This window comes from Amphiura filiformis, chromosome 13, assembly GCF_039555335.1.
Source record: "Amphiura filiformis chromosome 13, Afil_fr2py, whole genome shotgun sequence".
In the NCBI taxonomy this organism is placed as follows: Eukaryota; Metazoa; Echinodermata; class Ophiuroidea; order Amphilepidida; family Amphiuridae; genus Amphiura; species Amphiura filiformis.
Window position 1 is genome coordinate 29,997,743 of NC_092640.1, and position 15,168 is coordinate 30,012,910.

The 15,168-nt window shown below is 37.2% G+C and overlaps 1 long non-coding RNA gene across 1 annotated transcript; it reads left to right on the forward strand.

Moving 5' to 3' along the window:
- The first annotated feature begins 10,996 nt into the window (after nucleotides 1-10,996).
- Nucleotides 10,997-13,346, forward strand: LOC140167247 (uncharacterized). The gene is made up of 3 exons (XR_011861011.1): nucleotides 10,997-11,135; nucleotides 12,302-12,342; nucleotides 13,153-13,346. It is a non-coding gene; the product is annotated as an uncharacterized lncRNA (long non-coding RNA).
- Nucleotides 13,347-15,168: the final 1,822 nt, after the last annotated feature.

The following is a 15,168-nucleotide window of genomic DNA, read 5'->3' on the forward strand; positions in this document are numbered from 1 at the left end:
GTCCCTCTCCTTGATTGATAAACAATGATGTGAAGTGGTCTATACTGCAGAACATGTGGAAGAGGTTGTTGAATCCTACTATATATCAGATTCATGGAATGAAAGCCTACCCTTTATGTCATTTTTTCTTTAGAAATATATGAATTTGTACACCAATTACTTATAACATAGTCTGTACCAAGCAAAGTATTAAAATAAGGTAGACTTTGACACAGGTGTTTCACATGTTTGTTTGTTTATTTATATGTCATTTGTCTTTTGTTGTATTAAAATATGCAGTTTGTTTATGCAGTAGTTGGATGAGAGACCTCTCTGTAATGAAATACTTGGGCACTATTTAAGTACTTCACTCACCCGCATCCTGGGAAATGTGGGGCACTTCTTGTAAGTTCCGATTACATAGTGGTTCAGGTGTGTCACAAGCGGTAGCTTGGCTTACTCTGCTTTCCGGGATCGTAACAACTTTGGGTGCCCCATTTATTGTCACCTTGATATGTGCTTATAGAGGTTAACTGGTTGGTGTACCCCAGCAGTGTCCGAAATAAGGAAAATATGGAGGTTGTCCCAAGGACAACTAATGTATAAATTGTGCTTGTCCTCAAAACATTTTGGTTGTCCCCAAAATGTGTCATATTTGTGAGTGCAAAACCTGTAAACCTAGGTGCAAGCTTGTCATCATGCAGATCTCAAGCACTGGCACTACTGGGTAACTCAGTGAAATAGTTAATTAAAATTATTCAAAACTGGACATGCTGTGGACATCACAGCATATTGTAATACTATGTGCTAGCAGTGGTCCGTAGATCTCTCTTTTATGAGGATACAAATTACAATCGGACATGACAAGTCAAAAGTTTTATATTATATAAATCATAATTTTGGAGGTAAAATAAAGTGGTTGTCCAGTGGATAAGTACATGCTCAATTATGGTTGGCCCCAGCGAATTTTGTACAAGAGGATAAGTGCTTATTTCGAACACTGTACCCCAGAGGTGGGGGCGTGCAGTGTTTTGTTAAATGTGTCATTTCTGACCCGGGGATGGGCAATAGGAGAGTTGGTCAGGCAATAAATACAGTGGTCCTTAGGGCTCTTGTGATGTACTTCGGTGTAATTAGCTCTGTAAATTACAAGCCCCAGCATTTCCCCACATTCCTCAGGATTTAGGGTGGAGGAAGAATGAACTGCAAGTTTGACCATTCAATTTGGATGCTTCAAAAGTTAATGATAATGAAAGAAGTTGATATTGCCAATTTGCCATAGCCCACCAAACAAAAAAGACATTTAAATGCTGTCTACTGAAGATAGCATTCGCTTATTTAAATGATAGCCGTTTCCACAAAATACATCAAACATAGGCTGATAACGAGGAAGTTCCTCTAAAGCGCTCCCGGTAAGCGAAAATATACAAGTAGTGTTGAAGTTTAATTTAAATTACTATCATTTAAAACGTTTTCTAAAAACTGGGTTATTAAAAGATCAAGAAAACAATTTTAAAAAATGTTTTGGGAAAAATTGTTATTAATACAATTTTTAATCTAACCTTGACCAGTAAATGGTTTCTGTCAAGCTTTGTGCGCCCTTCCTTTTGAAAATATTATGAAAATATTTTGTATTTACTCTTAATCTTGAATTCCCCTAAGTATGGCAATATTTTCATCGCTCTTTTCATGAAATTGGGTGGTGTAATTTTCTAAGAAATATGAAATTTCTTTTAAATTTGAAATAGTTCTTTCGATATGTCTCGGGCACTAGCGGACCAGTTCACACAGAGTATCATTCAACAAAAATGAAAGGGAATGTTGGTCTTGTGGTCATATTTTGTAATTTTTCACCCTTTCATGCATGCATGATTGTCGACCTACATTCATACTCATTCATTTTTTCATTCATTCGTTTTATTTAACCTTGGATAAAATTTTGTGAACTTCGAGTTGATTGGAATAGGGTATTTGTATAAATTGGATGAGATTCCAGGTATTTATCCTCTTAGCATGAAAGACCATTGGCTAATTTCTATGTTTGAACTGATTGAGTATGACATTTCGAGAAACAGATAGCCAAATTTTCTCCACCGTGTTGTCTGATCATCGCCTTCAGGAGTGAAACTCAGAGTAACGACTTTTATTCTGGAAGGTCTAAACTTTGAATTTGAATTTATATATCTATCTATATGTATGTCCCATAGCTTGGAGGCCATTGGGCCTACACACTGATGACCCTTGAAACACAATATCTCCAAAGCACTCTCTTCAGCTGTTCTGATGATGAAAGTCTAGGCCAGTCCAATCTTTGATGTTATTTAACCAAGTCTTTACAGATCTTCGTCTCTTTCTACAGCCGTCTGTGCCTCCCTGATGGTGTTTGCAAGGCTGCCCTTCCATCTGGTCATGCCCAAACCAATGTAGCTGCTTGCTATCTGCTTGATTGAAGTGTGCGAAGTGGGGTGTACCTGGAGGAGTCTGCGCATGCAGTTCACCTCAAAAGTGTGGATTCGTTTTTCCAGTTCCGCATTCAGCGTCCAGGTTTCGCGCCCATTATAAGAACACCAATGTGACCAGTGCACAAACTTGCCACGAAATAAACCCATGTTTTCATGGAATTGTTCTTGTCCCTCCATATGGGCTTCAGCTTTGCAAGCGGTGATGTGGCAATAGCAATCCTGATGTTTATTTCTTGCACTGATCTTGCATCCTATATGATGGTAGCTCCAAAGTATTTGAATTTAAGTAACAGTTTCTTGTTTCTCGCCATCAGTTGATATATCCAATTCCTTGTTGGATCCCATTCTCGTGACTTTACTCTTCTCTGCACTGATCTGCATGTCAAGAACTTAAGTTTTGCACTCTTCTCTCGTCTTGTTGTCAATTAGACCCTCCCCCCTCGGGTCCATGGAGAACGATTGTAATGTAGATTACATATTTTAGCGTTCAATATAGGTGTGATTAGTGTAGTGGCATCAATTTGTGTAGAAAGAGGAATTGGTTTTGGGCACTGGGAATTGGTTTTGGGCGCTGTGTATTTAGAATCGGGGGGGGTGAAGGACTGTGGAATATTTTGATAGGCTATTATGTAATTATGTATCGTTCGTGTCGGGGTCGTCAGCAAATCGAAGATTGGTGACGGTTCTTCAACCAATACTGACTGAACCTTCAAAACCATCCAAGGCTTTGAAAGCTTTCATTACATTCAAACGTTCTTCTTTTAAGTGGGGGAAGAGGTGAAGTGCCCTATGTAATTTAATTTGATCTTTGTTTTAGCTGTTTCTTGAGAAAAAGAAAAACCATCCAAGGCTTTGAAAGCTTTCATTACATTCAAACGTTCTTCTTTTAAGTGGGGAAGAGGTGAACTGCCCTGTGTAATTTAATTTGATCTTTGTTAAGCTGTTTCTTGAGAAAAAGGTATCCCCCTCTCAGGTAAACATATAAACAACATGAACAATGCGATTTATAAAGCGCCTTAAGTAGACAAAGCGCTAAAAGAGAGAAGACAAGAAAGGAAAGACCTATTAAGGGAAAGAGGTGAGTTTTAGGAGATTCTTGAAAGTGGTAATATTTTCTTGACCACGGACAGTGGTTGGCAGCTCGTTCTTAAAATCTCAAGTAAAAGTTGAATCACAATAACGTCAGTCAGACCTATTTATGGATCGGGAATTCCCAGATGGCTCAGTGGGAAAGAGGCGAGTTTTAAGGAGATTCTTGAAAGTGGTAATATTTTCTTGACCACGGACAATGGTGGGCAACTCGTGTTCAAGTAACAGTTGTATCACAATAATGACGTCAGTCAGACCTATTTATGGATCGGGAATTCCCAGATGGCTCAGTGGGAAAGAGGCGAGTTTTAAGGAGATTCTTGAAAGTGGTAATATTTTCTTGACCACGGACAATGGTGGGCAACTCGTTTTCAAGTAACAGTTGAATCACAATAATGACGTCAGTCAGACCTATTTATGGATCGGGAATTCCCAGATGGCTCAGTGGGAAAGAGGCGAGTTTTAAGGAGATTCTTGAAAGTGGTAATATTTTCTTGACCACGGACAATGGTGGGCAACTCGTGTTCAAGTAACAGTTGTATCACAATAATGACGTCAGTCAGACCTATTTATGGATCGGGAATTCCCAGATGGCTCAGTGGGAAAGAGGCGAGTTTTAAGGAGATTCTTGAAAGTGGTAATATTTTCTTGACCACGGACAATGGTGGGCAACTCGTTTTCAAGTAACAGTTGAATCACAATAATGACGTCAGTCAGACCTATTTATGGATCAGGAATTCCCAGATGGCTCAGTGGGAAAGAGGCGAGTTTTAAGGAGATTCTTGAAAGTGGTAATATTTTCTTGACCACGGACAATGGTGTGCAACTCGTTTTCAAGTAACAGTTGAATCACAATAATGACGTCGGTCAGAACTATTTAAGGATCGGGAATTCCCAGATGGCTCAGTGGGAAAGAGGCGAGTTTTAAGGAGATTCTTGAAAGTGGTAATATTTTCTTGACCACGGACAATGGTGTGCAACTCGTTTTCAAGTAACAGTTGAATCACAATAATGACGTCGGTCAGAACTATTTAAGGATCGGGAATTCCCAGATGGCTCAATTCCATGATCCATTGCATGTGGGAAAACACTGTAGCTAAAATAAGGTGAATGTGACTTTCCAGTTTTACAAATTTTACTTATGGAAACTGTTGTGTTGTGTCGTATAAATGTGATGAGTATTGCAATGTGCCTACAAAGAAAAGGGTGCCTGGGATGTGAGCTAGTCCATTTGCAAAGCTAATAATGTGTTATTAATCCAGTGATTAACAACAAAGAAGAATCAGAGTACGCCAAAGAGCTCATCTTTCACAGAACGGGAATATATTCTTCTGTCGACTTACTGAAATCTGGTTTATGAAACGAGACATATTCAATGTAAGTGGAAATAAGAGTGAAAAATGTCCGTTTCCTGAAAAAGGACCATGTTTTTGAATCGTTTTATAATGCACTATAGGCTAATTTTTTTAAATTAATAGTTTTTTGATGGAACACATTTTTTCATGTTGTTCATTACAATACAATATTGACTCCAAAACGTGATTTCTTGAAATACTTTTCATTATGATAAAGTGAATCCTCCACCTCTCTGACCTGTACGCGAAAGTATGTACGTAATCTTAAGGTCAAATATGTTGTGTGAACTTTCAGAATCAGAAGTTAATTGGTATTGCTTTGAAAAATTATGATGATCATAAAATGGCTTTAATATGTGACCTGAAAGACATGGGCATGAATTCCGGTTATTTCTTTTGGATTCAGTACTTTTTAAGTGAGCATTGATACGAATTATGACGTTATTGCTTCCAAGAGTTTCAGCATTCTGTTTATACCTCTACGCATGAAGTCATGAATATAATGCATTGAATTGGTTCACATTTCCTTTTATTGGTATTAAATCAGCGAAAAAGTAATGAAAACAATAAAAATGAAAGTGAACAACCATTGTGTAGATATATATAAATGTTTCGGAAGATTAAATCTGCGATCAGATTTATTTGGATTCAGGAGTAGGACGTTATTATACTGAGTCATATCACAGTCTTCAAGTGCGTTTATCGTCTCATTTGGGTATAGGAGCGATAAGGCATATATCATCTCATTTGGGTATAGGAGCGTTAAGGCATATATCATCTCATTTGGGTATAGGAGCGTTAAGGCATATATCATCTCATTTGGGTAAGTGATATCAATATCTTATCAGTTCTATTTTATCATTGTAAGTTTGATAGTTATTGTTAAGTATCCACTATAACATACTGCAGTTACTGTCCGTTTTTTTCCTTATACACAATAAGGGGGCTCATAATTATTGCACAGCCCCTAAACGACAGATAACACCAAAAATATAAAAAATTATTTCCAAACCGTGTTAAGTCTGCAAACCATTATGCTTCTCATTTTCAAGAACGCTGGTTAACAATAAGCAGACTATTGTCTCATTTCGTAAACAAAAGCCCACACAGTATTGTTACCTTGCGTTCGCTTTATAATCGTTCACCCAACTGAAACTATAATACCAGCTCATTGCTCATTGCACAGGTCAAACAGAAACATGTGTAGTGTGGATTTAACCAGAGAAGATCTGATTTAATCAGTTGAGCTGTTTTCAATGAGTGTTATCAGGTGGTGTATGACGTGCAGTCCCTAAATTCAGTAAATTTTCATCGTCAACCGTGTAATTGAATGGGATTATTTTGAAATTTTAAAACGCTTGAAATATCACAAAACAAATAGGCCTATGTTGATAAATAATATAAATACAAGCTAAAACCGTTGGGTTCGATAATGAACCCCACAAAACTAACCAAGTATATGGAAAATGCCATACGGCCGGGCGGTTTCACGAGTTGCCGGCTCGATCATGTCATCCGCCGCCTGAGTGTTATCTTGGTTTAATAGCATTTAATGGGGTTTTATTAGGTCCTGCAAAGGTCGTGGTGAATTCTACTGTAGAAATGACTGCATCATGATAATAGTTAAATTCAAGTCGTTGATCTACAATTTGCAACTCGCAGACATAGAAAAAGAAATTCGAATGACTCGTAAATGAATGATACCACCAGGTACCGCTACCCAACACGGCATGTCACATAATAGCCTAATATTATTGAATAATCAAATCTTAGATCCTCTTTTTATGGTATTTTTTGGCCAGCCAAAAGGATGGGGGAAGCAATTTTTGGCAAGCCGAGAGGGCAACCGATTTTTGGCACCGTCATGGGGGCTATATATATAAAACGCTCTTAAAACACCTAAATATACAAACTCTCCTGCTCGCTGCCCTCCCAATATATCTACTGTAATTATTCATAAAGTTGTGTTTCTTCTTTCGTGAAAAAGAGTGCTCAATCCTGTGAAGGAGAGCGTGTATACATAAAATTAAAAGAAACAATTTATTCCATGTTCGAACATGGAATAAATTGTTTCTTTTAATTTTATGTACTGTAATTATTCAATATTTTGACACAAAGTAGCGATAAATGTGAAAAATCATGAATCAAATGTTACTAAATATTGTCAGACCCAGCAAGCGATTTTTTGCAGGCCGTTTGAAAATGTGACCCCTCGGCACAACTGAGCCCGGATGTCGCCAGTGCCACTATTGAGATATGCTCCATCGAACACAACAATAAACAATAGGAAACAAAGGATTTATTGACTGTTTTATTGATTTTTCACTACTTAAATGTCAAGTACTATAGACATGATATACATCATTTTAAAGCTAATTTCAAGCAGAATATTTTGGTTGAATATCTCAAAAATGATGATTGGCGACTTCAGGGCTCATTTGTGCCGAGGGGTCACAAATATTATTACCCCCGGCTCGTAGTCATTACACAGCCCCTAAGTTGGGGGTGAGGCTGTAGAGGCTGTAGATCACAAAGTGCCCCGTTAATTATTAACTCGAAATCTAATTGCACTTATTCTGTTGAAACATAAACGTTAACTGTTCAAGTGTTAAATAAGTGTTGCTCTGATGTTTTTGCGGATTTTGGCATCTGAAGAAAGCTCCTCATTTTACTTCATTTATACGAGTATTCATAACCCCCTGCAAAGGTGTAGGATGCAACAGACATGACAGAAATAACAATGAAATGTCTCCATTAAAGGGCATTTCGTGATCCACAGCCTCATCCCAACCTTTCTCCAAAAACAGTTGAGATTTTTATACCACTGGAAACCTCTGGTTACATAAAGTTTCTTGCACATTAATCCCGGGGGGGGGGCACTTCCATGACAGATATGCATCATGTGCCTCGGGATAGACCCCCTTTTTCAAACCGGCTTGTACCCAATGACCCCCCTTTTTGTGTTATGGTCCCATCTATTACCCAATGACCCTCTTTAAAAAAATTCATGTACTCAATGACCCCCTTTTTCTATTTACTGCTATACCCAATGACCCCCCTTTTAATTCCCAAATTTAGGTGGTATTTGTGTTCTCCTCCAGAAATAATGAGATTTTTGACATTTCCAAGGTGGCCAAGTTGTTTTTACGCAGTTTGGCACTTATTTATGTGTACTTAATGATACTCTTTTGGCAATCCTGTACTCAATGACTCCCATTTTACTTTTTGTTACCCCAATGACCATCCTTTTTCAAAGTTTCATACCGAATGACCCCATTTTTATTCAGGTTGTGTACTGAATGACCCCATATTTTTGTAATTGTACATTTGACCTGAATGCCCCCTATACTTTTAACATGGCCGAGGCACATCCCTGCCATTTCAGATAGGGAGTGCCTCCCCCGGGACATTAATTCGTAAAAATTATATCGTAAAATTTGAATTACGTTCTGGTACACCAGAACGTCAGAGCAATGTAATACACATAAGGCCAAGTAAAATAAATAGCATGATGTATATCGTCCCCACCCTCACCGATTTTTGGAGATTTTCAAATATTTTTGTTATTTTTCCTATTTGCTCCCTTACAATTACAAAATTGTTGTGATGAAAAGACATGCTTGGTTATCATTTATAAACACATTGCAAACACTTTCTTCAAGCTAGGGGTAGGGCTTTGGGAAAATAACAAAACTATTAGGCCTACTAATAATAGTATTAGGGGCCTCCCCAATTTTATGATGTGTTGACAAACACTCTGCAATTGTAATTTTAAACATAATAATAAATAATAAGGATCTCCCTCACCGATTTCTGAAAAAGTCCGGACGATATACATGTTATTTTTTTACTTGGCCTAATCATGCTTTTACAAAAGCCCATTCAGTGATCCCAGCGAAAGTATAACAAGTACAAGTCGTTAAAATTGTCATTATAGGCATTTTTAAAATGAAAAATTTGGCCAAAAACAAGGAAACGGTATTATTGACAAAGTTGAAGCCCGGCCCATTGACATGTATTTATAGCTAATTTATATACTATCAGTATATAAATTACTGATTCATGTAAAATGTCTTATTTTGTCTTTCATACACGGCTTTCAGCTTTGCTACTACTGTCTGTTCAATTAGCTTAGATTCTTGAATTTTTAAGATATTTGAAAAAATAAAAACTTGTGGCCAAAGTCATCAAAGAAAAGTGTTAGCACAGCCTTAGACCTAACGTGATTTATACTTTTCAAATTCCAAAGTTCAATTTAAAACCCCATTTCTTTTCAATTTTGCCTCATTTTAGGCAGTTACTTGGGTCCACCGAAAGGGTTCGCGACCTTTTACAAATCGAGTGGGACGGTCCATTCTCAACTTAGGGCATACACCCTATCCAATTTAGCAAAACAATCTGTCCACCAATCTGTCCTGCCATTTCAATTGTTATACCGTTCCGGTTATTGGATAGGTTCTATAGGTGATGATGGTCTATCGGTTTTTGTTACACGAAATTATATGGCGCGATTACCTTTTACATGTTTTATGCATAACATTATTCTGAGCATTATTTTTCCCTAAACAATTACATTAAAATTATGGATTTCGTTCTTCAACTGGTTTACAATGTAAATTGAGTTTTGTTTAATACCACCATTCCTTCCCAAGAATATCAGCATTCGCTTGACATTTTCAGATACAGTGACTTTACAAGAATTGTTTTCTGTAACCTGATTGTTTTAAATTATATTTTCTTGTACAAAAGTTCTTTTGTTTCACGGTTTTTTCAGTTTGTATTCAACAAACAAAACGAAATAACAAATTGAAAATAAATGTGTAGTTTTATAATAGGCCTATAGGCCTACACCTTCTCAGACCAATTCTCAGACCCATACGCAAAATAAATAAATAAATAAATAAATAAATAAATAAATAAATACGCAAGGAATGTATTTATATAAGCTGTGCCTATTTTAGAAAACATTAGTTCATAAATAATAACGTATTGTTTCAACAGTAGGGTTTCAACACAAATTAGGCATACTGGCAAATATTTTTCTGAACAATACTTCCTGATGCGGATGGTCGAATAAATACTATCTCTGCGCATTGTGACATTCGTCCCCATTGCTCTAAATGGATTGGTTCAAAAAAGTTTATGGTACCCGACGTTCTACGGCTTTTTATAAAAATATCGCGGGAAAAGACCAAAATTGAAAAGAAATGGGGTTTTAAATTGAACTTTAGAATTTGAAAAGTATAAATCACGTTAGGTCTAAGGCTGTGCTAACACTTTTCTTTGATGACTTTGACCACAATTTTTTATTTTTTCAAATATCTTAAAAATTCAAGAATCTAAGCTAATTGAACAGACAGTAGTATCCTCTTTTTATGATATTTTTCAGCAAATATCCAAGAAAAAGGCTTATTCCCAAAAATTTCAGTTGATTCCGATGTTGCGATTGCGAGTTATTGGCCCATTCAGTGATTTGCTCATCCGGACGATCGTAAAAATCATCATTAAAAGGGCATTTCGTGATCCACAGCATCATCCCCCCACTTTTCTCAAAAAAAGTTGAGATTTTTATATCACTGGAAACCTCTTGCTACATAATGTTTATGTACAAAATATTTCTTGCAGATTAATTCGTTTAGCAAAGATATCGTGAAATTACAACATCTATGCAGCAGTGCAATATACATAATCATGCATTTACTCGCAAACGCAAGATCGGAAGCAACTGAAATTTTGGGAATAAGCTTTTTTCGTGGATATGTACTGAAATATGTCATATGGCATATGTATGCCCTAAGTTGAGAATGGACCGTCCCACTCGATTTGTAAAAAGGTCGCGAACCCTTTCGGTGGACCCAAGTAACTGCCTAAAATGAGGCAAAATTGAAAAGAAATGGGGTTTTAAATTGAACTTTGGAATTTGAAAAGTATAAATCACGTTAGGTCTAAGGCTGTGCTAACACTTTTCTTTGATGACTTTGGCCACAAGTTTTATTTTTTCAAATATCTTAAAAATTCAAGAATCTAAGCTAATTGAACAGACAGTAGGATACCCCTTTAAGTGATATGAAAGAACAATTTTGTTTCTTGACATTTTCTTGTTCAGTTGATTACGAAAAAAGTGGAGGTGAAAAACTAAAAATGGTTCGATTGAGCGTCTTTGTCATGTGTGTTGCTATGATGATGATGGTGGTTTGGGATCATTGCTTGGCCGACAATGAAGACGTGGACATGGAGGCAACACTGAAGGGTAAATATCAGATTAAAAAAAAACCTTTGTGGATTTTGGTTTCTAACAACAAACCTATTGAGACCAACTTTACTTTCTTTGTTTAACCAGTCGCACAGTGTCATCGCCCCGATATCTTCATGGCAGAAATCGCCATGGTAGGTTGAATCCACCGCCACGCATGGCCATTTTGTTCCGACCTGTTTAATAGTTTTGAGACAATAGCCCGGTGACTGACCTCGCTATGTGTGAGTGAGCATGGTACGCCATGGGTCATATGCTTTTGGCCTATACACTGCGCTATATATAGTTCGGCACATATAAAATCAGAATTATTATCAGTTTTTGAGTTCAAGACGCAAGCTTCTTTCTCAAGACGCAAGCTAACGACTATCATATCTGTTCAATGCATATATTCAAGTGCAAGGAACCACATCTGGTTTCTTTAGACGAAATCAAATACGGGAGATATTCATCATTTTCTACCCCGGTATCCAAAGATTTTCGTCTGAATATCAAAATCGTGCATAGCGCATTCACGTGTATCGATCCCGGGTATTGATTTTAGTATCTTTGCTGTACCAAGTAATTATTAGCCAGGGGATGTCGGTGTGAGTCGGTCCGAGCGGACGCGCGTTTGGGTCTTGATGGGACCAGGCTCTAGCATAGCACAATGCTCAAGCCAATCTGAAAAGAATAATCATGCTGACTTGTATTGGAGGGAAAAGAAAGAAACAGCATTGAAGGAAAACTGTCATTGTATTGTGATTTTCAAACATAGACTAAGATTACCATGATTACAGTCAGACCCAATGACAAAAAGGTCCACTTTTCAAGAAAAGTGTAAATATGTACCCAAGATGGTCCAAATTACAAAGAAATATTACAAAGGGACCACTTTTTCATGTTAAACCGTTCAAATTAGCACGACAATCATTGCTATTTAGGAGTTATGTCCACTTTTTGCATGTAAGCTAATTTGTTGAGGAAAAAGGTCCTTTTTGGAACTTCCGCATCCCCGCAAAAAAATCGAAGCGCCTTATCAGTATTTGGGTGCCGGCATAGACCGCGATGACGGTCTATCCCTAATCATTAATGGATTGGTTCTAGCGTAATTAATTATTAAACGTTCCATAACAACCTGCTTTCTTTTCTCTCTTTATGTCTTTTTAAAATATTTTTTATAGAAAACACGAAAATCGCAGGCTTCGGCGAAAAAGAACTTCAGGTGAGAGTGTAGAAAGAACTATTATTATTGCTATGAACATAGGCCTACGGGCGAACATCTTTCACAAATCACAATTTCGTTATGTTTACTTTTTATCATGATATAGTCCGAAAAAAATGAAACAAATCAATCAATCAATCAATTAATCGATCAATAAATCAATTAATCAAACACCTACAATCAATCAATCGATCAATTAATCGATCAATAAATCATTTAATCAAACACCTACAATCAATCAATAAATCAATCAATCAATCAATCGATCACTATAAAGTAGCCGGGAGGAAATTAGGGTACGGGGATGTGCGGCAGATTGGGGGTATATTTTCAGCCATTTAGTTTAGACTCGGTCGGGTGGTTTCATTTATTGATGGCCCTCAATTTCATGAAAATTTGGTTTAAGAAAGAGTGCTTTTCAAAATTTCTCGAAAATGTGCCAATTTTGTTTTAATGTGTGAAATTTCCGAAAATTGGAGCTAAGGCGACGAAAAACCCAACCTGTTCTACGGGCGGATAAACCTTTCAAGTATAAGGTCGGTCGGTTGGGCTTTTTTTTCTGGAGGCTAAAATTACCCTAAAATTTCACATGAAAATCTTCGCCTAAATTGGTATAATTTCGGGTCTGTGTTTTGTCAAATTTGGTTTAAAATGGGGTAGTTCCATCAACACATCCACACCCAAACCAAAGTTGAGAGGGATGCTATTTCCCCTCAAAATGATATGGTTTACTTCATTTTACAATAAAAATATTATTAAAACGAAATTCAATAATCACATTTCCCTTTATTAATGTTCTTCGTTTTCCAGAATTTGAAACTTATCCGTTCCAAGCGTTCACTGCCCACATTATGGTACTTGTTAATATGCAAGTGGGGCCCCGAAACTGCCCTTATTCGGACCTATCATTTGGTGTTTAATGCCTATGGTTGTTACTGTGGACCAAGCTTTTTGGGATTAATAGGCACGTCCGTTTCATCTGGTATTCCGCCCGTGGATCCAATCGACCAGTAGGCCCTAAGTGTAGTTAATTTACGTAAAATCATGCGCGATATAATTTTATTTTCTATTGAATGCCCACCAAAATGAGAAAACTATGAACCTACTTGTTTGCTAAGCCCCAGCACTTAAAGCTCTTAGCACAGGTGTGTTTTACCACAGATCCTGGTTTTACCCATTTTTATATTAGCTTATATGTGACGTGTCATGTCAAAACGAGACACTTTTGGGCAGGATCGTAAATGGAGAAATAGCCAAAAATCTGCCCGGGGGTGATTTTTTCACAATTTAGGTTTGTTGCGAATTTGTGATGTTATTAATGTTTAAAATATTGTCTGATAGTTTCAGACCGGAATATAACTGGCATCTTGTATTTTTTGAGACATTTTTCAAGGTAATTCCTACTCTCAACATTGTGAATAATATTTTTAAAGGCCGATATCTCAATTTCCAATTTTATAATACCATAACTTACAAACTCAATATCTTCGCTTAGGAATGCCCGATTTAATTGGGGAAAACGGCGCTGTGGAGCAAAATATCTCTATATTGAAGATATGTTAAAACCTCAAAATTGATAATCTGCCCAAAAGTGTCTCCTTTTGACATGACACGTCACATATATGGCCTCACACGCCACACTAACGTGCGAGAGACAGAAATAGAGAGAACCAATTAAGACACACACGAATACACCATTACAAGATATGTAAGCAATGTAGTTTTACCATTTCCCGGATTACAATTTCCCGCAGGCCATTACGTTCCTCCTCTGCACCACTACATGTTATTCGAACCCAGAACTCACCACCGCGCCGAACATTTGCTGACCGTGCTTTTACATGCTACGCACCTCGTCAATGGAACCGACTTCCGAAACGTATCAGAAATGCGAACTCTCTTCTCATTTTCAAAAGACTCTTGAAATGTCATTATGGACTGTAATTTTTTGTTTTGTTTAAGTGTTTATCAGCGCCTTAGTACAATTGTTTGGTTTTAGGCGCTATATACATTTCAGTTGTATTGTATTGTAGTGAGTATTAAGAAACAAGTTCAGCTAACAAGCACACCCGGCCGGCTCACTGAACATGGCAACATGCTCAAACAAAATCCATGTAGGCCTACATAGATTTTCGTTTCTGTATCAAATTATTCATCTTTTTCTGCGTTTTTGTGGTTTTTATTCTATAAACTTTACATTTGTGGGCAAATTGAGGGCACTATTTACATCTTAAATCTAAATTATCCAAATAATAAATACCTTACATTTGATGAAAAAAAGTTTTTTGAAAATATCCTTGTCATTTGTTAGTCATTTTGCTGATGATCTAATACCATTATATAAGTGTCTGTCCCTTGTAAAGATGCAAACAAGATTTAAGATAAATAGCACCCCTCATTGATTGTTCAACTTATCTTAAAAATGACTCAGTTTTACATGCCATCAAACAACCGTGCCTTTATTATTTTTGTCCGAAGACGTGAAAAATGACGAATTTTTTTACAAGTCCAAAATGTCCGGTGTCATTGGTGTGTTGTCAGGTCAATTCCTCAAAAAGTCGGTAATACCGAACGAGTAGTGTTCGAACGGTTAAAGCCTCGAGGACGTGAGCTAGAGGGGGTAGTAGGCTTATTGGGTAGTTTTCGGCGTTTTCCAAGGACTCAATAAGCCTTCAATATTTTGCGAGGACGCGTGAGATCCTCGCTCGGTGTGCCTGTGTGTTGTTATGTTGGAGTCCTCGAAAGTAATGGAATACACACGCACTCCCTCCCCCTCCCTTGCACACACAGAAACTCAATGAGATCATAACTTTATCCTATCTAACC